The 24,258-nt window shown below is 47.5% G+C and overlaps 2 long non-coding RNA genes across 3 annotated transcripts; both read right to left on the bottom strand.

Annotated features, from left to right (window-relative positions):
* Positions 1–3: 3 nt before the first annotated feature.
* Positions 4–11,888, bottom strand: LOC113597724 (uncharacterized). The gene is made up of 3 exons (XR_008296359.1): positions 10,611–11,888; positions 8,579–9,038; positions 4–4,581 (listed from the first exon to the last, which is right to left on the bottom strand). It is a non-coding gene; the product is annotated as an uncharacterized LOC113597724 (long non-coding RNA).
* Positions 11,889–12,743: 855 nt separating this feature from the next.
* Positions 12,744–23,137, bottom strand: LOC113597668 (uncharacterized). Of its 2 annotated transcripts, none has more exons than XR_008296362.1 (3): positions 22,106–23,137; positions 20,464–20,621; positions 12,744–14,489 (listed from the first exon to the last, which is right to left on the bottom strand). It is a non-coding gene; the product is annotated as an uncharacterized LOC113597668 (long non-coding RNA). The 2 variants fall into 2 exon arrangements; XR_008296363.1 differs by lacking the exon at positions 22,106–23,137 and adding an exon at positions 21,431–21,814.
* Positions 23,138–24,258: the final 1,121 nt, after the last annotated feature.

Here is a 24,258-nt window from a genome sequence, read left to right on the forward strand (position 1 = left end):
GGCAAACTGGGATTCTGGAATGATCTGGGGATCATTTCACTGGTCAGTGGGTTCATGTTCCCTCTCCAAGCCTGGAAGCTTCCTTGTCCCCATTCTTACTCTCGAATATTATTTCATTTGCACCTGTGTACGCGGGAGACCTTTGAGCCTGGTGAGGGCTGGACTGCCAGGAAACTGACAGAGTCCGACTTACCCTCATCTTTTCCTTTTGCGTCTCCGACTCCAGTGGCACCACGAGGTGTCCTTCAAGATCTCAAATACAGCGCTGCTCCCTGCTCCCTGGTCTTCTGCAAATGGACCGACACTGCCAGAGGACAGACGGTGGACCAAGGAAGGAAAGACTCACAGGTTATGGATTTCAGAGCAATGAGGAACCTTAGAGACCGTCCATGCCTGTCACTTTACGGAGAGGAGTGCCACGGTCAAGGCTGCGCACAAAGCCACGGCAGAGCCAGGCCAAGACATGGAAACTCCAGCTTCTGATTCGGGGCTCTCTTCACTGTGCCTGGTGTGCCTGATGTAATGCTGGCTGATGGCACTCCCCAGACCCAAGAGTTCCCAACACTGTATGAAGACACCAAAGAGATGTAAAACGTGGAATCGCTGACCGAGAGAAAGAGGCAGAAACTTCTTTTTATTTATGGCCAGCTGGTGTTTCTGTTGGCCTACTCACAATGGGAGAATTGAATGGATCTGAAGGACGGGAGGACAGCAAAAGAAATGAAGCAAGGGGGTCAGAAGAACATGCCAAGGCGACTGGCCGCGTAAGCAGTGGAAGCGACCCGCACGGGTCCAAATCCCAGCTCTCTCCCTAGCTGTGTTGCTTAACCTCTCTGCACCTCAGTTTCCTCAGCTGTAAAATGGACATCATAGTACTGTCTGCACTACAAGTCTTTTCGTGGAAGGTTCTCAGGACAGTACCGGACGCATAGCTGGCCACGGTTATATTCATTCCCAGGGAAGGAAGCGTGAGGGACAGCCACGAGAAAAACACAAGGCGTCTGTCAGGCAGACTGCAAATGAACCCCTCTCCCCGTTTCTGGCAGTGTTGCTCGGAGAAAGTACAGTGTGATGCCAAGGGCCTGCGTTCGAAAAATGGTACGAGTGTGACGCTGAAACGGAGAGGTCTCAAAACACCGTGGCTTACAGAACAAAGAGGGTTATTTGTCCGTCAAGGCACAATCCTGATGTGAACTGTGCAGGTCACTGGAGGAGCTCTGTTTCTTTGTGATCATTCGGGAACCATGGTTTTTTCCAAGTGGTGACTCTGCCAACCCCTCCGTGTTCTTGTCAAACCGAATCAGCCCCATATCCAGATTTTAGCCAGCAGGTAGAAAGGGGGTGTGGGGAGGAGGCGTACCCATCATCTTAAGGCTCAAGCCACAACGTAGCACCTTGATGTCTGCTCACCTTTAACTTGCAAGAATTTTGTCATATGGTCACATCACCCCGACTGCAAGGGAGGCTGGGGACAGAGTCTAGCTGTGCAGTCACCAACCCAGAGAGGAGGGGAGAGACACCCACGTTCAAATCCAGTTCTCGTGATTACTGATTGCGTTTAGGGGCAAGTTACGGAAACGCTTCCTACCTCTTCTTGCTCTCTCCTTTAACCAGTTCTCTAGTGTCAATCACCCTTTGATTCTACAAGTATTTCTTGAGCACCTACTATGTGCCGGACACTGTTCTAAGTCCAGAGGACACAGCTTTGAACAAGACAGACCAAGCCGCCTTCGCTTTGAAGCAGATTCACTATAAAGCTAATGAGGAGACTTCCGGGGAATTTTTCTTTTCATTCCAAATCAATATTCATTTTCATACTGAGTTTTATAGTCTTTTCTTAAAATTGTTTTTCTCTAAGTTTATTGATTTATTTGAGAGAGAGAAAGGGAGCACAAGGGGAGGAAGGCAGAGAGGGAGGGAGACAGAATCCCAAGCAGGCTCCTCACTGTCAGTGCACAGAGCCCGACGTGGGGCTCGATCTCACAAACCATGAGATCAGGACCTGAGCCAAAACCAAGAGTGAAAACCTCTCTTTTTACTGAGATCTCTCATTAGGATTGTAAAAGAAACAATAGACACCTAGGTCTTGAGACATTTTAATGATCATTTTGTCAGAACTTAAATATGCTCGAGACTTTTCAGGGCTACTTGTATCCACACTGTCCAGGCTTCTCCATGCCCTAGGTCCCAACTAGCCTTTTCTTACCTCCTACCCTGAACACCTACATGCAATTCCTTATCCTAGAATGAGTTCTTAAGTCACAGAATTTTAGGGTGAGAAGGAACCTTGGTGTTGATGAGTCCATTCCAGAGATATTACCGATCGGCCCTGAGACTCGCGGTGAGTTTACAGTCAAGCTAAGGGAAAGCCTCAATCTCTGCATTCCTAGGTCTGTAATCAAAATCAGTGACAGATGAAAGGTGCCTGCAGTGTTTTGTGACAGCAGAACTTAAGGCAGAAGTTGTTAAATAAACACTCACGGACGTGGCCTGCCAGATCTACCCATGTCGTAGATGGTTATGAGCGTTCACTGAGATAACACATGTTAAAGCACACGGAACGGCGTGAGAGACATTTAAACGTCAGTGGCGGATACTACTTTGGTGGCAGAGCAAGGGGAGTGTCCCAAGACCAGATGTGGTCCCCGTGGGAAAGGGCGCAGGTGTGGGGCACTGTGGGGTGGTCTTGGGGCCTGTAGGCATGAACGGAAGACCTCAGCAGAAAGGGGCTGGCCGTTATACCTCCGGAATCCCAGGAGCTGGGGAAGGAGTCATGTGAGACCACCCAGAGGGATAGAGACCTTCAGCCTGGGTCAAGGGAACCACAGGAGACGGGGGGCCCAGCTGGAGGCCTCTGCAGAGCCTGTGACAGGGCCAGCTTTAATCATCTGCCAGGCCACCCCATGGAGGCCAGCTGCCGGCCCAAAGGGCTTAGGCCACCCAGCCACGTGAGAACGATCTTATTCCCTTACCTCTCCCCTTTCTGGGCTTCATTCCAAGCACGGAGGGAAGCAGCAGCTAGCAAGGGGGAGGAGGTGAGCAGAGGGGGAGGCGAGGAGAAGGGCCATGCCCCCTTTCCCAGGGCAGGCTTCCAGGATGAGGCGGGTCTGAGCCAAGGGAGAAGAAAAGATTTCAGGCTAAATCAGTTTCAGAGTTTTAACTATTACCTGGGACTTAGAATGTTAAGGTCCAAAGGCAGGCTACTTCTTTGCAACTCAAAGGAGTATTGTATTATCTGAGCACGACAGCAAGTTCACTGGCCCAAGTCATCATTGGAGGGAGAGGGCTGCTGCCGCCATCGAATAAAATTGAAGGAGACAATGGGGGCCCCCACAAAACTTGGATCTGCCCCTACTGCTCCCAGGGGCGAGAGATGATAGACAGATGGAGAGAGAGAGAAAGAGGGGAAGAGTTCCATTTGGTTCACAATCCCTGTTTCATGCTCTTCCAGTGAGCCAGTTATACACGATTTTAATTTGACAGTCATTCTGGCTGTGTCAAAAACATGCAATGCTATTTCCTAAATCGTCACTTTCTTTTTAAAAAAAAAAAATGTTTATTTATTTTTGAGAGACAGAGGGAGACAGAGGCTCTGAAGCGGGCTCTCCACCAACAGCCGCGATCCTCCCCATGCAGGGCTCGAACTCACAAACTGCGAGATCATGACCTGAGCCGAAGTCGGCTGCTCCACCAACTGAGCCACCTGGGGCACCCCCTAAATCATCACTTTCTGCCAATAAGAAAGCGCATTTTTATTCCACTCTAGTGTACTTGCTCATGAGTTAAAAGTACTTTTTGGACTCCCTTTTAAACTTCCTGATTGCACACGATAGTTTTATCGTCTGTAATCCTTTCACTCACTGAAGCCTCAGGGATATATATCATAGAGGCCATGTTGCTCTGAACATGGCATGAGCTCAAAATTGCAGTCACTGACTCCTCATGTCTCCAGGCCACGGAGTCCCACACGGTGTTTTCATGTTCCTTGAGGCCTTCCCCATCACTCTCTACTGACAGATTACATGCAGTCAGGTCATTCATTCATTCATTCATTCATTATTTATTGGATTGGGTACCTCCTTTATGCCCAACACCCTGTGGGGTGCTGGAGATAAAAACCTGACAGCTGACCAGCACACAGACCCTGCCCTCGAGGCACACACCATCTACTATTTCATGATTCACTGGGTATTGAATGATTGTGATAACAGGTGATAAGGACCACGTTGGCATTATAGACAAGATGCAGGGGCAATGGGTCAGATCAGTTTCACAAAAGAGAACAGCATCGGGCTAGAAGGATCAGTAAGACTTTTCCAGGCGGAGGGAACCCCTTGCATGAGTCAGGATGGCCTAAGTTATGCCATGGTAACAAAATGACCCTGAAGCCTTGGTAGCTAAATATAACTAAGATTTATTTTTCACTTGAGTCACGTCCAAGGCCGGTCAGCTGGTTCGGGGGTGGGTAGGAGGAATAATAGGCAAGGCTCTGCTCTACACAGTCCTTTGAGGCCCAAAATGAGCAGAGTCCATACGCTCTAATAGCCCTACCATCCAGAACATGTGGCTTCCAAGCTGGCCCTGCAGGGAACAGAAAGCTGGAAGGTAACACATTGAAGGTGAATTCCTCAGCACAGAGGTGACAGAGATAATTTCCATTCCCACTCATTGGCCAGAACTAGTCACCTGTTTCATCAGGTTGTGAACTGTACAGGGACACGTGGCTGTTCTGTGAGTGTGACAAACGTCTCTGCCACAAGCTCAAACACAGGAAACCATTTCCTACGTTTAGGAAACCGAATAGTTCAAAATGATTAGAGAAGAGAGTGCAGACAGGTAGTAGCAAAAGTTGAGTTAAGAAAGGTAGGGGGAAGGGGCACCCGGGTGGCTCATTTGGTTAAGCGACAGACTCTTGACTGTGGCTCGGGTCATGATCTCACGGTTTGTGAGTTCGAGCCCTGCATCAGGCTCAGCCCTGACAATGCAGAGCCTGCTTGGGATTCTCTCTCTCTGCCTCTCTCTGCCCCTCCCCCACTCGTGCTTTCTCTCTCCCACCCTCTCTCTCTCTCTCTCTCAAAATAAATATATAAACTTTAAAAAAAAAAAAAAGAAAGGTAGGGGTAAGATGATGGAATCTTGTGTGCCTTGCGTAAGAGTTTGGACCACCGTATGTGCAAAGCAAAGCTTCTGAAAAGTTTTAAACATAGTATCACAGTCATTTTGCATTTTAAGTGCATCCCTCATGAAGCAGCATGCAGGATGAATTAGAAAAGGATTGAGGAGATGGAAAGGCCAGCTTGATTCCCACAATTGTCCGGGTTACAGATGATGGAGGAACTAAAATAGAGTCACTGGGGATGAATATGAAAAACGTTAAAGAGACAGTCAGTAGAACTTCATGACTGATTCAACATGGAAGAAGGAGAAAAATAAGATGACTTTCTCCTTTGCTCTAGATGAATCTCGGTGCCACCCGTTAAGATAAGGAATATAGGACGATGAATGGGCTTGGGGGGAAAGACACTGAGGGCGATTTGGGACCTGAATTTGAGTTACATAACGTGTTTGTTATGAGCCGAATTATGTCTCTCAAAAATATATGCTTGGGGCGCCTGGGTGGCTCAGTAGGCTAAGTGTCTGATTGTTGATTTCAGCTCAGGTCATGATCTCGCGGTTCGTGACACTGAGCCCTGAGTCGAGCTCCACGCTATCAGTGTGGGCCTCTTGGGATTCTCTCCTTCTTTCTCTGCCCCCCACCCCCACTGCTCTCTCTCTCTCTCTCTAAATAAATAAATAAACTTCAAAATAATCAAATAAAAACTTTAAAAAAAGATATGTTCAGTGGGGCACCTGGGTGGCTCAGTCAGTTAAGCGTCCAACTCTTGATTTCGGCTCAGGTCGTGATCTCAAAGTTCATGAGTTTGAGTCCTGCGTTGGGCTCTCTGCTGACAGTATGGAGCCTACTTGGGATTCTTTCTCTCTCTCTCTCTGCCTCTCCCTCTCTCTCTCTCTCTCTGCCTCTCCCTCTGTCTCCAAATCAATAAACTTAAAAAAAATTTTTTAAAATATGTTCAGGTCAACCCCTCCCCCCCAAGAGCTCAAAATGTGATCTTATTTAGAAATAGGGTAGTTATAGATCTAATTGGTTACTATTAGGATGAGGTCATCTGGAGGAGAGTAGACCCTTCATCTAATGTGACTGGTGTCCTTATAAGAAGACAGCTAGGTGACCATGGAGGTAGAGATTGGTGTGATGTACCTACAAGCCAAGAAACACCAAGGATTGCCAGAAAACATCAAAATCTACAAGAGGCAAGGAAAGACTCTCCTCTGTGTTTCAGAGAGAGCGTGGCCCTGGCAACACCTTGATTTTTGACTTCTAGCTTCCAGAACTGTGAGAAAATAAACTCCTGTTGCTTTAAGCAGTTTGTGGTACTTTGTTACAGCATCCCGAACAAAGGGATACAGGCATCCAGGGGGAGCTGTCCAGTTGACAGTATGGATGAGGGCAGGCCCGTCTTCTGAAAGCCCAATGTGGGGTTACTAAGCAACACGGAGAAGGCTGGGGCACATGCTGGAGGGGCTTTCTCTTGCCCAGGGAGGCGAGGAAAGGGAAATGGGCAGGGAAGCATCACAATGAAGATGACGTTAGAAGAGGGCTTTGGAGGATAAGTTGGGATGTTTCTCTCCTAGCTGAAGACAAACTCCCGGGAGCCAAGTCTACATATCTGACAAGTATCTGACAAACATTTATTGAACACTCTTGCGATGGGCTCTGTGCTAGGCTCTGAGAGTATAATGAAGAGGGAACAGGCACAGACCCAATCTTCATGCAATTATAATTTACTGGGGGAGACAGACTAACGCCCGTCAGTATCAAATAACCAACCAGAAAAACATACAGGCACCCACTCTGGTTAAGTGATATGAAACACATCACCAAGTGTTAAGAGAACGTATTTCAAGGAAGTTGTTTAAGCCTGGAGGCTGTGAAAGGCTTTCTGAGGAAGTGAGGTTTGAACTGAGATTTGAAGTAAAGGAGTTAATTTTACATGAAGAGGGAAAGGGAGGGGTGAGTCCAGGCAAAGGTTCTGGAGCCAGAGGGGAGGCTCGTGCAGATTTGAGGATCTGAAAGAAAGGCAAGGTCACTGCAGCACAGAAAGGAGGGGGAGCTGACCCTGAGAGGAGGCAGTAGCCTGGAGAATGGAGGGAAGTGAAAAAGCCAGTCAGTGACTTTCAGCAGGGATCCAGAGAGACAAGATGAAATTTGTTTTTGTTTTTGTTTTAATTTTAAAGATCACCTTGATGAGAATAGTTGGAGGAAGTCAAGAATGGAGGTAAACAGGGGCACCTGGCTGACTCAGTCAGAGGAGCATGTGACCCTTGATCTTGGGATCATGAGTTCAAGACCCACACTGGGTATAGGGGTAACTTAGAAATAAATACATGGGGCGCCTGGGTGGCTCAGTCGGTTAAGCGTCCGACTTCGGCTCACGTCATGATCTCACGGCTTGTGAGTTCGAGCCCCGCGTCAGGCTCTGTGTTGACAGCTCAGAGCCTGGAGCCTGCTTTGGATTCTGTGTCTCCCTCTCTCTCTGCCCACCCTTGCTTGTGCTCTGTCACTCTCTAAAAAAAAAATAAATAAACTGAAAGAAAGAAAGAAAGAAAGAAAGAAAGAAAGAAAGAAAGAAAGGAAGAAAGAAAGAAAGAAACTTTAGGGGCACCTGGGTGGCTCAGTTGGTTAAGCGTCCAAATTCGGCTCAGGTCATATCTCCCAGTTCGTGGGTTCAAGCCCTGAGTCGGGCTCTGTACTGACAGCTCAGACCTGGAGGCTGCTTTGGATTCTGTGTCTCCTTTTCTCTGCCCCTCGCTTGCTCGTTCTCGGTCTCTCTCTCAAAAATAAATTGAAAAAACATTTTTGAAAAAAGAAATAAATAGACTTTTAAAAATATTTTTTAAAAAAAGAACAGGAGCAAATAGAACTATTCAGAAAGTACTGCACCGGTCCGGCTCAGAGAGCACGTTGGCTTGAGCAACGCAGCAGCAGAGGAGACAGAGGATTTAAGTGTTTCTCTAAGCACTCAAGGGAAAAATGAATGAATGAATGAAATCAACTGTCTGTGTCTGCAGCTATTCCACGCTCTTCTCTGTCTTCAGGTTTCAAAACACTGTCTCTCTGAACAGTGACATTGATGCCTCGGTGCAAAACATCGTGACATCTGATAAAGGCTTAGTCTATGAAGAGGAAATTAAATGGTGCTCTGAGGAGACGGTGATACTCCTTCCAGTTGGGAAGAGGGGGCCCAGAGAAGAGAGAATAAGAGGTTTGACCCCTGAAGATCTTCACAGGTCACAGGGGCCCCGAGCCCAGGACCTATCTGAAGGGCCTAAGGCACCTTCCAGCCACTAGGCTTTCTCTCCTCTGATCTTCCCTAAGGAGCATGACTCACAGGCCCTGTGTGCAGAAGGGACGTACCGTACAATCGAGCTTTCCCAAGGCACCCTGCTAGGCAGCATTATCACTCGGAAAGAGGTTTCGCGCTTCTGTAGTTAGATTTTCCTCCGCTGTTGCACTTACCCTGAGACCCGGGGAGGATGAAGTCCGGACCGCGGCCTTCGCATTACACAGGAGGGTGTGCTTCTTCCCGGGGTCTGGCGCATACCTGCAATTCTCCTGAGCATCAGCTGTCTAGCTCCTGAAGGAGGCAAAGCTGTAGTCCTAGGAGCCAAGCGACTTGGCCCACTTTTGCAACTTGGGATGCGTTGAGTTCAAATAATTCGCTTGTTTGCGGACCTGATTAGATTTAAGATGCTGTACTGGGTGGGTCTTGAGTTCGTTTTCCTTCTCCGTCATGCCAAGGAAGGGCGGAGTTCAGAGGCATGAAAGGCAGTCAGCCGGCTTTGAAAATCCATAGTGTCTCACAGTTGATAGAATCTAAAGAGTATTGGGATATTGCTTCGAATCTTTCCTTCTTATTCTTGTTTAATAGACGCTGGAATGGACTCTCCGGAAACAAAGAAAAACCAGACTCTGAAACCTAAAGAACAAACTGATGGTTACCATAAAGGGGAGGTGGGGGGGGCGACGGGTGAAATAGATGAAGGGGATTAAGAAAACACTCATCATGATGAGCACTGAGAAATGCAGAGAACTGTTGAATCATTATATCGTACACCTGAAACTAATATAACACTGTATGTTAATTATACTCGAATAAAAAAATAATCAAATCAAGGCAATGTTTTCATCCTGATTTAACCATGCGGGAGCTACTTATGAAATGATACAAATGACTGAATATTATCTAATAGTGACATCATATCCACATTTACACCCAAATCCCAATGACTCCGAGCTCCCCTTGCCAAACAGAAGGACCTGAGCCCCTCTTTGAACCCTCCCTGTTACTTCCAGGTGATTCTGAAGGGGCCTCAGTGTCTTGGCCACAGGAGCCACACAGAGCTCTCCATCGGGTTTTTCTTCAGTGAGTCACCATCATTGGGGGCCACCAAACAGAGCCGTAAAGAGACCGCCCATTGCTGGCAGTGCTGAGACCGCCTCCCCAGCTCTGTTGGACAGCTTGCCATTTGGGTGCTGAGGCCTAAGCCTAGAGTCTCCCAGTCTTTCGTGAGGGCAGTCCCGTTAGACGATGGCTCCTACCCATCTCCTTGGAGAACACTCAAGCCTGATTCCAAGGAGGGTTGAGGACAAAGGCCATGACATCCCTCTCTTGCCATCCCTGTTCTCTCTGTGGGGCTCCCTGCACACCCCGGGCCTGTGTCTCCCCCGTTCAGTCACACAAGCCCCAGGCACATCCACAGAAATCCAAAGAACTCCCTCCGCTGACTGCATCAGAACCTCCTCTCCTGCCTGCCCGGACACACACACACACACACACACACACACACACACACGCAAATTAATATATGTATAGAAAAGGAGCCAAAAGGTCACACATCAAGGAGTTTTCACAATAGCAATGATCCCTGGAGGGTGAGTGTTGTTTGGGTGTTTCTCATTTTTTGTCTGCTGACATACCCCCTTGCTCTGCTTCTTTGTCATTATTTTACCTTGTGATGCTTTCATTATGTATTGATATGCAGTCTACATTTTATTATCTAATACTTTCATTTTTAAAAATCACTTAAGATATTAACATTTGGCTGATACCTGGAAACCCTCCAGTTTATTTTTGGTCTTCCTATAAGTTGCTTGCAAGCCTTCAGGAACTGTTCTTTGAGCGTTTATCTGGCTCTGTGTCTCAACCTAATACGGAAGCTGGCGAGAGCTGGCATCTGTGCGCCCTCACTGTGTGCCAGGCTCCGTGCCAAATGCTTTCCGTGCATTGAACCAAGCCACCCGCCCGAGAGCTCTGGGCGGGCACTGTAACCCCCACTAACACTGATGAGGACACAGCTCTTTAGAGCCAACATAAACCACAAGGCAGCACAGGATGGATGCCAGATGCGTGGTGCAGAGCCCCAAATCCTACAGGAGACAAGAGGCCCAGAGCCCTTCGGCGGGGAATCTGGTTAGGGCACTAGTCCGGGGGGCTTCCCGAGGCGTTGGCCAGCCGGATCTCCCCCTCCCAGGGAAGTCCTCTCCTTACCCCAAACCCCAGCGTCCTGGAAGAAACAGACGAGGGCTGGGTCCTCTGTGGAACCTCACCCGCTCCCACCCACAGGCTCTCGCGGAAAGTCAGCAAAACTCGGCCAGCCCCCTTCAGAGCGGCCGGGGTCCTACCACGCCCGCCCCACCCAACCTCCTGGAAGAGCTTAAGTCAACAGGCGCCGAAAATCAGACGGCCATCTTGGGATAAGCAGAGGAAAAAAGTCCCCAGCAGCTGCCGCCTAATTGGCGTTCGAAAAGGGAGAGGCTTCCAAGTGCAGAAATGAATTAAATGAGCTTTTTTCCCCTTCAGGGTGGAGTACCAGCTCCACGTCTCCACCCGAGTCACACCCTAGCTGCGGCTATTTATAAGATCTAAGTGCCAGATGGAACCTGCCAGGGCGAAACAGAAAACAGAGGGCCGGACGAAAGGCAGAGGCCCCGCGAGCCCCGAGGGGAGCAAAGCCTGAGTGAGCGGCGGGGGCACCGCAGGGCGAGGGTGCGGAGGCAGCCGGTGCCTCCGCCGCCCCTCTCACCCAAGCGGCACTGCCCCAGCCGGCAGGAAATTGGGAGGGCGGGCTGTTGGATGCTTCTCTTACATTCCACAGCCTGGGGCCCAGGGCCGGGTGCTGGGCAGGGACTCCGGGCTGTACCTGTTGGATCAGGAGCAGACAGCAGAGTCCAGGAAAGCCCGCCCGGCCAGCGGCCAGCTGCCAGCTGCCGGGCGGGGCGAGGCGGGGCGGGCCGCTGGGGTGGGGCCCAGGTCCCAGCAGAGGCTGGAACACCGTGGAGCTTGGTGCTCGGAGTGCAGAGGCAGGGGCAGGGGGCAAGTCCTGGCTTCCCCACTTACCTGGCATGACCTCATGCCTGTTAGGAACCCCTGGACGACTCTTATTTGGGAAACACTGGCAGTAATTAAACCAACTGAGTGGGATTGTTGAGAAAACCAAACAGGGCTGAGGAAAGTGCCGCAGCACTGAAACAGCCGCTGTCACTCTTGGACTTTTCGCCCAGATGCAAAAATGCTTCCGTGTTAGCCACCGTCTGGACCAGTGACTTGCAGGGCAAACTCAGGGCCCTCTCCTCCCGGAGGGCTGGAGGGCTTGGAGACAGATCACATCCCAGCTTCCCAATTCCATGTGCTGTGGGTGACCGAAGGCTGGCCTGAGCACACAAGTCACCTGAAACAGGCACCTGATGAGATCCAGGTGGCTTCCTCCTGCCCCTGCCCACTGGTCTGCTAGGGAGTTAGAATAGTTCCCCGCCCCCCCCCCCCCCCAAACATAAAGCTCTTTCCTCCTCCTCTGGTGAAATCCTCTCCTCCGCTCCCCCATTCAGGAACTTTCCTGACCCTCAGACCACCCTGGAGTTCCTTCCAGAATTTCTAGTGTGGCGTCATCCTGTGGGAATGGAATGCAGACCGTGCCGGTCATTTTAAGTTTTCTAGTAGCCATGTGAATAAAAGTAAAAGAAACAGGGGGCCCCTGGGTGGCTCAGTTGGTTGAGTGTTCAACTCTTGATCTCAGCTCAGGTCTTGATCCAAGGGTTCAGGCCCCACATTGGGCTCTGCACTGGACACAAAGCCTACTGAAAGAAAAGAAAAGAAAGGAAAGGAAAAGAAAAGAAAAGAGAAAGGAAAAGAAAAAAGAAAAGAGGGAAAGAAAGATGAGAGAAAGAGAAAGAAAGGTGATAGAAAGGAAGGAAGGAAGGAAGAAAGAGAAAAAAGAAAGAGAAAAAAAGAAAGAGAGAAAGACCATAGAGACAGAAAGATGATAGAAAGAAAAGAAAAAAGGAAGAGAAAAAAGATGATAGAAAGAGAAAGAAAGAAAGAAAGAGAAAAAGAAAGAAAGAAAGAAAGAAAGAAAGAAAAAAAGAAAAAGAAAAAGAAGAGAGGTGCCTGGGTGGGTCAGTCGGTTAAGCATCTGACTCTTCATTTCGGCTCAGGTCATGATCTCACTGTTCGTGAGATCAAACCCCACATCAGGCTGTGTAGTGACAGCATGGAGCCTGCTTGGGATTCTCTCTCTCCCTCTCTGTCCCTCCCCTACTTGAGCATGCTCTTTCTCTCCCTCTCTCTGTCTAAATAAACATTTTTTTTTTAAAGCTTTAAAAAAAAGTAAAAAGCAACAAATGATGAAGCTCATTTTAATATATTTTATTTAACCCCATATATAAAAATAGCATCATTTCAAAATGTGATCAATATAAACATTATGAGACATTTTACATTCTCTTTTTATGCTGAGTGCCCAAAGTCCGCTGTGTATTTTATACTTATCTCCATGCACAGTAGCTACGTTTCAAGTGCTCAGTCTGCACACGTGGCCAGTGGAGCCTGGATCGCACAGCACAGTCCCAGAGCGCCGGCTGGATTTGCCGTGGAATTGTTTGGCGTGGTCTCCAGCTCAGGTCTTCGATGGTGTCTGGAGAAGAGCAGGGTGTTAATGCCAGTGTGGGGAAGCTGGCAAGAGAGCCGGCAGTCAGAGATGGCGTCAGAGACAGGACGTCAAGGCTCCAAGCGTCATGCTTCTCTTCTGTCTTCTCCTGGAGCCCCTGACAGTGTGGGTATTAGTGTCAGGGTGGGGATGGGTCATGGACACTGTGAACAAAACGTAAAAGCCACTGGCCCCCCAGAGATCTGGAGGGCAATGGGATCCCGGGACTTCTGCTCAGAGGACATGGTTTCTGCACCTCCCTCCAAGTTCACAGCTGGAGTGAGGCTTTTGGCGGAGACCAGGCTGTCACAGTTGGGGAATAAAGGGATCTGATGAGGGAAGAAGCCGAAAGAGGAAAGATTGAAAGGGGAGAATCTTTGAACCACAAGCTGTAGGAAGAGTGACAGCCTTTACACACAGCCTCAAAATCTGGAAAAGCTTCTTTGGCTTCCAAAGTGTCCGAAACAGTGTTAGGTCTGTGGCCTTTGAAGGCTCTGTGTGCTTCTGTACGAGGAATAGTTTCCAAACACGTTAGATGAAAAATAATTTCTTTTTGTGCTCTGAGGACCTGAGCTCACTGAGGTCTGATCCTACCAGTGAATATGGAGGAAGGCCCTCCCTGAGGGAGAAGCTGCCCCAGCATCAGCTGTGCTCACCCCATTAAACCACAGGATTATGGTGCTTGTGCTTGCCTTGTGCAGAAAATGCTAGAACCTTCTAGAAGACTCTGAATGGGACCAAGATGGGACTTTGTGGCTGGTGCCTGCTAGTCCTGAAGCCACAGAGGTGACCACGCATGGGTTTGCACAGGTCCCCACCCACCCAGGGCCTTCCCAAGCCTCGGGTTGGCCTCACTTTCTGACGCATTCACTCCTCTCTGTTACTGCCCATCATGTAGACTGCCAAGCTAGTTACTGAGAGGATCTGGAATCTGGGGAGTAAGAAAAATCACCATCTATGCTGCAGGGAAGATTATGGGGACAGTCTGAACCAAATGATCTCTTCTGGCCAACCTGGCCTCAGTGCAGCCCAGCCCTCACAGAGGCACCAGTTGTCCCAGAATCGAGCCAGTGGGCAAAGGTGGGGGGGGGGGGGGCGGGCGGGGAGGTGTCCCCGATTTTGTCTGGGATACTTCTATGTCCATCCAAAGATGACCACATGGACACCTTGTCCCAGAAAATGTAATTTCCCAGAGAAATTGCCACAGCACACACCCTTGAAAATTAATTTGCTTTCTTATCACCGTAAAATCTCAAAAATTAAAATGTTCAGGAAATGAGATTCTTCCGATAACTGGCCTCTTCTGATCAACAGGAAGCTGTTTTTATTTTAACCAGCGATGCTGAAAATCTCTGCCTCGTGGACCAGGGCCTGGCCTGCTTGTAATCACACAGGGCCCTGCTGGGCTGCGGGGCACGGTGAATCCAGACGCATGGGCTGTCGGCCTACAACACATAAGCCACCGCGTCAAAGCTGGTTCCAGGCCTGCGGCTGGCGTCTTGTTTCTGTCTGGTTTTAACCAGACCCCTTAGATGAACTCATTTTCTTGTAGTACATCCCCTTTCCCTAAACTCAAAGCATAAAAATTCTATTTTGAGGGCTCAAGTTAACCAGCTTCCACTTGAGAAATGGCTCTCGTTGGAGTAAAATGTCTGGCTCCCATCTAAGGTCTGACCATATTTTGACTATGAGATGACTTTAGCATTCACTTGGCAAGGGCATTTCCATTTGGCTCCCCATGAAGTCACAGAAATTCTGGTTATTTCTGTAGTGTGCTATTGCCTGGTTTATTTATAAGAACCATCCATTGGGGCTGAGCTGTTCTGTGTCTGGAGGCACTTATATTATCACAGTTATGAAATGTTTATTTTCTTAGATCAGCTTAAGCTGATACAGCACTTTTGGGCCATTAAGAATCTTGTAAATCAAGATAGTTTAGATAGGGGACGATTTTTCTGATGGGGGCTAAATCAGCTGAATCAATGCCTCTCCCTTGATTGGACTCTTACATTAAATGGGTGTGACTATCACATGTTCCTTTGAGAAATAGTGTTGCCTAGTTAGGAAGATTTACTGCCAGCCCACTTTGTTTCTTCTGGCTCACACCCCAGCTGGGAAATGTAGCTTCCAGGACCTGGGTTGATGAGGCTGCCCCAGTGAGGCAGAGGAACCGGTGATGAATATTTCAGGGCCATGTTTGCAAAAACATTGGACACAAGAAGCCCAAAGAAAATATTCCACATTAATGAGGGTTGAACCAACTCGCGAATTTAGAACTTAAACCCAAAAATCTATTTGAAGAGCCATCTGGCAGTGCCTATCAAAAACGGAAGATTTCACTTGTTCAGCAAAGATTTAAGCGCCTCTTCTGTGCCAGGAGCTGTTCCAGGATATAAAAGTGAAGAAGACAGGCCTTGCCCTCATAAACCTTGCTTTCCTGTGACAGGGGCAAAGAGAGAAGCAAATAAATATGCAACATGCTGCTGACAGCACCGACATGGACAGGGGAAAGTGGGGTAAGGGGAGAAAGACCAGAGGGGCAAGTGGGGCAGAGGAGGGGGGTTACCCGTCGGGGTGGCCGGGGCCAGCCACTCTGAGGAGGAACATTTGAGCTGGGACCAGAACCAAGTGAGAGAACAAGCCAAGTGACTGGGAGAGGAGCTTCCGAGGCAGAGGGAACAGGGAACACAAATGCCACGCGGGGAGCGTGCTGGCCGCAGAGCAGAGAGCTGGGTGTGTCTAGGGAAGAGCAAGTGAGGGGACAGGAGGGAAGGGAGATGACAGAGAGCTGGGGTGGGGTGCAGATCACGTCGTGCCTTCCAGCAAACTGTCCTCAACATCCATCCTCTCTCCCTCCTTTTAGCCCCCCACCCCCCCCCCCCGGCTGTCTTCTCGGGGCTCATGAACGGTGTGCTAGAACTCACATCTTCCAGTCTCTCATGCAACTGGGTGTGGCTTCTCTGTGGGGTTCTCGCCAACGGGCTGTGAGTGGAAATGATTTCTGCTACTTCTGCTACTTCTTGGTTGGGCAGTCACAGAGTGGGCTTTTATCCCTTCCTTCTGGCGGCACCCAGGGCAGGTGATGGTGAGCCCACCTTGTCCATGAGGACAAGGGGAAGGCCCCACACGGAAGGTCCCCGGGGCAAGGTTCATCAAGTGTGGTCCTAGACCTGCCACATCAGCATCCCCTGGAAACTTATAGAAATGCAAATTGTGGGGCCCCACTCCAGACCTACTGAATTAGAAACTTTGGGGGTGGGGCCCAGCAATCTGTGTTCTAACAAACCTCCAGGGCATTCTAATGCAGTCAGGTTTCAAAACCACTCTACCCTAGAGCAGAGTTTCTCAACATCAGCAGCGTTGACCCTGGGTGTTGACCCTGGGTCGATAATTCTTTGTCGTGAGGGCTGTTTTTCATACTATAGGACATTTAGTAGCGACTCTGTCCTCTACCCACTAGAAGACAGAGGCACGTACCCCCCTCTCCCTCAGGTTTTTACAACCTAAAATGCTTCCACAAACACTCACATACACGTTTCCTGTGATACACATATTAATTTTTGGAAGAATAAATGATAAAATAGTAAGAGTGATTACCCTTAGGTTGTAGCACGTGCGTAGAGGGGACTTTGGAGGACTTTGCTTTTATTTTGTAGGTTTCTGTTGTGTGCTTTTACCACAGCGATGACGTGGGGAAATGTTTTGGAAGGACCACGTATCGGAAAAATGGACACAAGGTTTCAATTCTTAGACGCCAGCTGGGTGTCCTACAATTCCCTTGATTTAGAACTATCGACCTGGAAATAGTGTCAGATCCCATAGATTAAGGGCTCGATCCCACAAGACCATCCCCCCCTCTCCTCCATCCTCCTTCAGATGCCCATCACACATTCAGGTTGTCACCGTGCTTCTGACCTGTTGGCTGTAGATCAAAGTTCTCATGACCCCCTCCTTGGTGTCAGTTAATTTGCCAGAGCCACTCACAGAACTCAGGAAACCAGTTTTAGTTTGCTTACTACTGGTTTATTACAAAAGGCTATATATAAATCAGGATCAGCCAGGTGGCAGAGATGGGAAAGGTGTAGGGAAGGGGCGTGGAGCTCCCATGATCTTCTCTGGGCATGCCACTCTTCCAGAATCTCCATGTGTCCACCAACCCAGAAACTCTCTGAACCCTGTCCTTCAGGGTTTTTATAGAGGCTTCTTTTCATAGGTATGATTGATAAAATCATTGGCCATTGGTGACTGATCCAACCTGAGGAGGAGGCCTCTTCCCTCCCAGGAGGTCAGGGGGTGGGGCCTAAAGTTCCAATTCTCTAATCACATGGTTGGCTCCAGTGCTTTCCAAAAGTCACCTCATTAACATAACACATGACACCTTTATTGCTCCCAACACAGGAAGTTCCAATGGTCTGAGGAGTTCTGTGCCAGGAACCTGGATGAAGGAAAAAAATCTATGTATTTCTTATTATTAATCACAATATCACGTCTTCCAGAAGACTTAGCATCCTTAACACGTGCTAACCGAGTTTTAATCTCCCAGAGGAGCAAAATCCAAAATGGTGTGTGCCCCAGAGCACTTTGGGACGCTGCTTCCTGGAGCCCTCCAAATCTACGAAACAGTTAAAAGTCTGGCCACAGCCACAGAAAAATTTATTCCAGGCATCTTGCTGGAATGGGCCTGCTCCTTGTACGTTAAGAAATATGCCTTGAGATATGACAGTTCTTTGAGGCAACTCTTGGCTGGCTCTAAGCGATTCTCTCTCAAGAAAAAGCCGCACAGGTAGTCTGGGTGTCTGTGGTCTGTACCACCCCTTGTGGCTGAACAACCTGCAAGTCCTCCAGGAGCTGGAGGAGGGGGGACGTGTTTGGGTTCCACTGCTGGAAACAGGTTTTCACCCTCTCCACCCCATTCCCACGTGGCCTTGGACAGGTGCATGTCTGTCCATGTTCCCTGGAACAGGGCCAATTGTCTGCCTTGCAGGGTCCCACCCCCTACTTTTTTGCCTTCTTCTATTCCCTCAAATGTGTTGAGACAGATTTTTCTTCTCCCCCTCACCTGCCCTTTTTCAGAGAATGGGGAAGGAATGAGGGAGAGGGGTTTAAATTTTAAATCCTGGTGATCCGTTCATTCTTAATCTTCTTTATATTTACCCAAAACCTCCTCAGGCACATAGCACAGCTAGAGACCGAGCAGAAACAATGGAAGTTAACTGAGCCCACCCTTCCACTCTAACCCACCAAAAATGGCCATCATTCTACGGTTGCAATAGATCAAATCCTGACGGTGTCTTTCCTCATTAAATGAATTAATATTCACCTAAAGGGCTCCTAATAGTGCCCGGCAATATGGTGACTGCTCTCTTTTAGCTATTATATCATCATATTCTACACTCATATATCATCATATTCTACATTTCTATTTGTCCCTAGAATGATTTAGATTGTCAGTGAACAAGTTTATATCATGAATGAGGTACAAAGAGATAAGCAAGTGGCATGAGCCACAAAGTATGGGAGGTCTTCATGGCAATTGGCAAGTGAGAATAAAAGATCACGAAGAAAGAGATAATAGATCACTAAGAAAAAAAGAGACTCTCTTCGCAGCGTTGTTTCAATCACAGGTGTCTCCCACTTGGTCCATTGAGATTTTCTCCCCCGACACAAGTGGTTCTCAAGCTTTAGCAGGCATCAGAATTCCCCAGAAAGATTTCCAAAAAGACTGCCAGCTCCACCCTCTACAGTTTCTAAATTAGTAGATTGGGGTAGAGCCTGAGAATTTACATTTTTAACAAGTTGTCGGATGACACCGATGCTATTGGTCTGGGGATTACGCTCTGGGACCCACTGCCCTGCACATGAACTTAGAACCTGATGTTTAAAAGTGCATTTTGCTCAAATCAGGTCATGGGTCCAGCTTGTCAACATCAATCAGAGTCTGTCATGTCATTCACTGCATTTGCTTTGTGGCATCCATGCATCTGACAGGTTATGCCCCCTTGGTCCTTCTGTAGGTCACTGAGACAAATGTGGACCGGGCAGGCTAAGGACAAAATCCAGATAGGGTGATTAAACCCTTGGCTTTTAGTCTCCCTTCAAGCCATATAATCACAGCAGTAGTTCTCAATTTTGGTTAAACTTTAAAATCAGAGGGGAGCTTAAAAAGCAAAAACAAAACAAAACACAATGCCCATGCCCCACCTCAGAGAGGCTGAGTTTGTCAACCTGGAGTACCCACAGGCACCGGTACTTGAAAAAGAAAAAAAAAAAAATCTCCAAAGTGTAACCAGGGCTGAGAACAACCATCTAGAGGTCTTACTGGTTTAATGGGTTGAATCAACCTAATTGAAGTGTCCTCTGTCCATGTAACTTTAAGTTATTTAAGCTTTAATAAGTTAAATAAGCTTTAACTTATTTAAGCTATTGTGAGATGTTAAAAGCTTTGCTGGTATCAAGGTATGTTTTCCTACAGCTTTCCCTCTTATAGTCAGTCATCACAATTAAAAAAAATACATAAAATTATATTGGCCTAGTATCACATGGTCTTAGGGAATCATACTAATTTTAAAGATCATCTTTTAAATATGTTTACAATCTGATGAGGAATTTTGGCTGGGGTCAATTTCAAGCTCGCAGGATTGGATCCATTTAGTTATATAATCGTAAGGGAATGATAGCTACATATGTATTGCTTAACTTTGTCTCAGTGACAGTGCTCAGTATTCTTCATAAATATTCAAATAATCCTACAAGATAGCTATGATTGTCTCTAGTTTACAGATACGGAAGGGGGGTTGGATTCCAGCTGACTCTGGGGCCTGTACTCTTAACCGCTAGATGTTGTTTCTATTTATATTTTCCAGGCTCCATCTTGTTCCTCAAACGCTTTACAATAACTTACAAAGATATTAGCAATATGAGAAAGCATGAAATAACTGGAGTAAAGGGTCAAAATGAGTCACGGGTCAGAACAAAATGCTTGCACATTTGCTAACGGAAGGGTCACCGATTTGGCTTTGAGTGTGCTGGAAATGTCAATGTGATGCTCAGTCGCACAGCTGACAATGGATTACACACAAACAGTGCTCAGGGGACGAACCTGAGAAGCCCTGGGGCTCTTTAAAGAAGACACTGAGGATTAAAGGAAGGTCTGCAAGAATAATCTCATGATTCAGGCAGACAAGAGCTTCGCAGGTCTCAACAAACCATAATTTACACCATCCGCTTCCTCCCTTCTTAAAAAAAGAAAAAAAAAGGGTATTATGGCTACTTTTAGAATTCTACAAAGATTTCTGCATTCCTGTTTCCAGCACTTTATCCACCATCCTCCACTCGTTCCAAGAGAACATTGCGATTGAGCAATTCTTTGCTCACATTTCCTCAGTACCCCGGAATGTGATGTGGGCAGTCAGGATTTACCTTTGGAGAGTTCCACAGTCTCTTGATTCACCTTCCCTTTGGGGCTTTCATGCCATGAAATCACACCTAACTCTAAGGAGTGTCTTCTCCCCATGAGTTTCCCCTTGCTGATCATCCCGGCATGAAGCCGATATGGCCGTGTCCACAGGCTGTGAGATCTGCAATGAGATGAGCACGAACTGAAATAAAGAGGTCACTCTGTCAGGTAGGTATCCATCGCGATGCCATTTCACCAATTCATTCCTCCTTGTAGCTCGATGCAAAGTCAAGAATAGCAGATCCCCCTGGGGCACTTGAAACAGCCAGTGGATGGGACCAATATTTTATCATTTATCTTTATGGGACTACAGAGTAATGGGATTTTTATCTTGAAAAATATTGGTATTTCCTTGCCATCTGAAAAAGAGGTGGCATTCAAAGGGTGTTGGGGGGCACCTGGGTGGCTGAGTCGGTTAAGTGTCCAACTTGGTTTCTCCTCAGGTCATGACCTCATGGTCTGTGGGTTCAGTCAAACCCTGCATGAGGCTCTGCACTGACAGCATGAAGCCTGCTTGGGATTCTCTCTCTCTCTTCCTCCCTCTCTCTTTGCCCTTCCCGCATGCATGTGGGTGCAACCGTACACACTTGTACTCTCTCTCAAAATAAATAAACTGAAAAAAAAAAAAGTGTGTTGGGATTTTAAGAAAGAGATCTCTTGGTACAAGATGCAAGGTTAGGAGAGAATTCTGTATCGTTTGGAAAGTACTCTTCCATCTTCTAACATCAAGCTGCCCAGAACACTCTCACCCACCTGCTCCTCAGCTCCGTCCTTTTCGGACCCTTCAGATCTCACCTTGAATACCAGCTCCTCAGCGGAGCCTACTCTGACCATTCTTTGCGGGCAGCTGCCACCCCGTAATCGATTTTTGTTTATTTTAATTACCTATCTCCCCAGCTAAACAAAAGCTCAGTGATGGCAGACACTTACCTTGTAGTCCCAGGACCTTAATCAGAGTGACCATAGGAGGGGAAACCACAACCATTTGCTGGGAAGAGTGAAGGTAGGCAAGCAAAGGAGGTATCAGAGTTGCAGAGGTGGGGCCTGAGAGGCAGGCCGGTCCAATTCTCTTCACTGTGGGAAGACAGCAGATGAAAGTGATCCTGGGAATGATCACAGAAGCATATGGGGGAAAAGAGAAGGATCCCGAGTGAAAAAATTCATTTTGTCCTTTCTAATAACCAAGCCATTTAGACGATTGGAGCATATGAAACTTAGCAATAAAGTTGGCTGCCATGTACCTCAAAGGAAGGAAAATGGATCATGTCATATCCTTGGTAGCAAGTACAGGAAGACCTAAGGTGGGCAGACATTTGATGGGATGTCATCCTGGAGGGTGCTGAGAGCCAAAGCCAGAGTTGAACAGTAATCAGAGTCAGCTTCTCCAACAGTTGGAAGAAATGAGAAACACAGGGTTTTAGGAATAAGAGATGTCTACGGGAGCGGGAAGAAGACACCCAAAGTTGGTCAACACAGAAATTGGTCAACATAGATCTAAATGTGGAATAAGACAAAGACAGTGGCAGAAGGAAATAGCCAGAAGGGTGAGGAAAAGCAGAGGAATCCGACTGGGCGAAAGATTGTCAGAAAGTTGTTCCCCCTCACCCTGTCAGATTGTCCAGGCTATCTTGGTCGTTCTGAGGAAAGGGCACTGCAGCAATAAAGTGCGGTGAGTCACTGGCGCTATTTTTAATGCTCGCCATTCAGCTCCTCTCTGCTCCCCTCCAGAACCTCTGGGATCCCGAGGGGCTGTGGGAAAGGGGCGGGCAGTGAGACCATGTGTCTACAGCAGGCAGCAGGCAGGAGAGCAGGCAGCTAGCTACAGAGTTGCACACCAGAACCTACTCCACCCTTGCACCATTACTGAGGGCAGAGGGCTCCAAGTGGGGGAACCAAGGCAAGACTACAGACAAGTCCTGTGGAAAGGGCCTTTCAGAAAAGGATGTTTGGAAGTGTTGCTGGGCTTAGGTCAGCTCTTGGCCAAGAACCATGTAAACGTTGCTCAAACAGTCTTGGAGATGCTTTTATAACTTGCTCAAAACTTTCCAAGTGAAGAGTTTGAGTGCTTTAAAGTCCTTGGTTAAAAAACATAAAATTTGTAACATGTTTCAATTAGTTTGCATTAGTCTGCCATGAGAGAAGATGGAATGGAAATTTACTAGCCAGATTTCAACAAACACCTTTGCATAATCGGTGAATAAAAGTGAATTAACGAGCATCATGACTTAACGCGACCAGCAGTGCCCTTCCTCCACTTAGAATTTGGAAGCCATCTTTCTTCCACCCTCGACACTGCATTAAAACCAACAACCAGGGGCGCCCGGGTGGCTCAGTCAGTGAAGCGTCCACTTTAGGCTCAGGTCATGACCTCACGGTTCGTGAGTTTGAGCCTCGTGTTGGGCTCTCTGCTTCAGTGCAGAGCCTGCTTCAGATCTTCTCTCCCCCTCTCTCTGCCCTTCCCCTGCTTGTGTGTGCTGTCTCTCAAAAATAAACATTAAAAAAAATAATAAAACCAACAAAGTGGGCTGAACTTGGAAGCTAACATTACTGCATTACTGAATCACAATCTTAAAGCCATATTTGAAATGACCAGGTGTTCACTGCTTTCCTTAGAAACACTGGAATATCAACATCTTAATCATTAATATTTTTAAACTATTTTGTTTCACCCCATTTAAAATTTCTATTTTATGATAAAACTTACTAACATACAAAATGTTTTAATATGCATATAGTGGTGTAAATTCAAACTTTCCCAGTAAGGGTTTACAGCCAACATAGTTGGTTACTCAGTTTAGAGATATACAGGCAGATAGTATGCAGTCTGGAGACCAAGGATATTCATCTTTTGTTACCAGTTTCAAATTGTCCAAAGAACAGTCCCTTGTGGCCGTTCCACAGCTCTTCCAATTCCCTAATTGTTCTAACCCTTTCCAAAGATGGCAGTGAAACCCTTTACATAACTGGTAAGTTTCACTTCTATAAAACCAAAGGCAATTCTCTGTTTTAAAAATGTTACAATGCAAGGGTTTTCAAAAGTCTGAAGATAAAAAAGAAATGACTATTGGGAGCAAACACTCTACCTAATTTAGACGCTGGTGAAGGAGGATTCCTCAGCCTACAAGCCCACAGACAGGAGTGAGCTGGAGAACTCCCCCCACCCAACCCCCTTGGTTTTAACTCATGAAAAATCAAGGCCCCCTGAAGACCCTGCATCTTAGGAGAGAACCTGATTTGGGCTCCTAACTAATACAGATCATCCTCGTGAAAATGAAGCAGATCTGGGGCGCCTGGGTGGCTCAGTCGGTTAAGCGTCTGACTTCGGCTCAGGTCATGATCTCACAGTTCGTGAGTTCGAGCCCCGCGTCGGGCTCTGTGCTGACAGCTCAGAGCCTGGAGCCTGCTTCACATTCTGTCTCCCTCTCTCTCTGCCCCTTCTCTGCTCATGCTGTGTCTCTGTCTCAAAAATAAACATTAAAAAAAAAAAAAAAAAAAAAAGAAAATGAAGCAGATCTTTGTGGCTCCGGATCTTGCTTGATGTCACCAGAAACGATTCCCAGAAACCACTGGAATTAAAGGTGTTGACTATTAAGCAGTCAGGAGACTGGGGATCCATTCTGATCCTGCAGCTGACAATGAGGTGATTTTGAAAACCTCTCTTCACCTCACGTAGTTTTTTCCTCTATGAGGTGAAAAGTGGTTTTCTAGTATGAAGTAGAAGCTTCCCTCTGGCTTTCTCAGGCCAAGATTATTTTGAG

This window comes from Acinonyx jubatus, chromosome B1 (assembly GCF_027475565.1).
Source record: "Acinonyx jubatus isolate Ajub_Pintada_27869175 chromosome B1, VMU_Ajub_asm_v1.0, whole genome shotgun sequence".
Lineage (NCBI taxonomy): Eukaryota > Metazoa > Chordata > Mammalia > Carnivora > Felidae > Acinonyx > Acinonyx jubatus.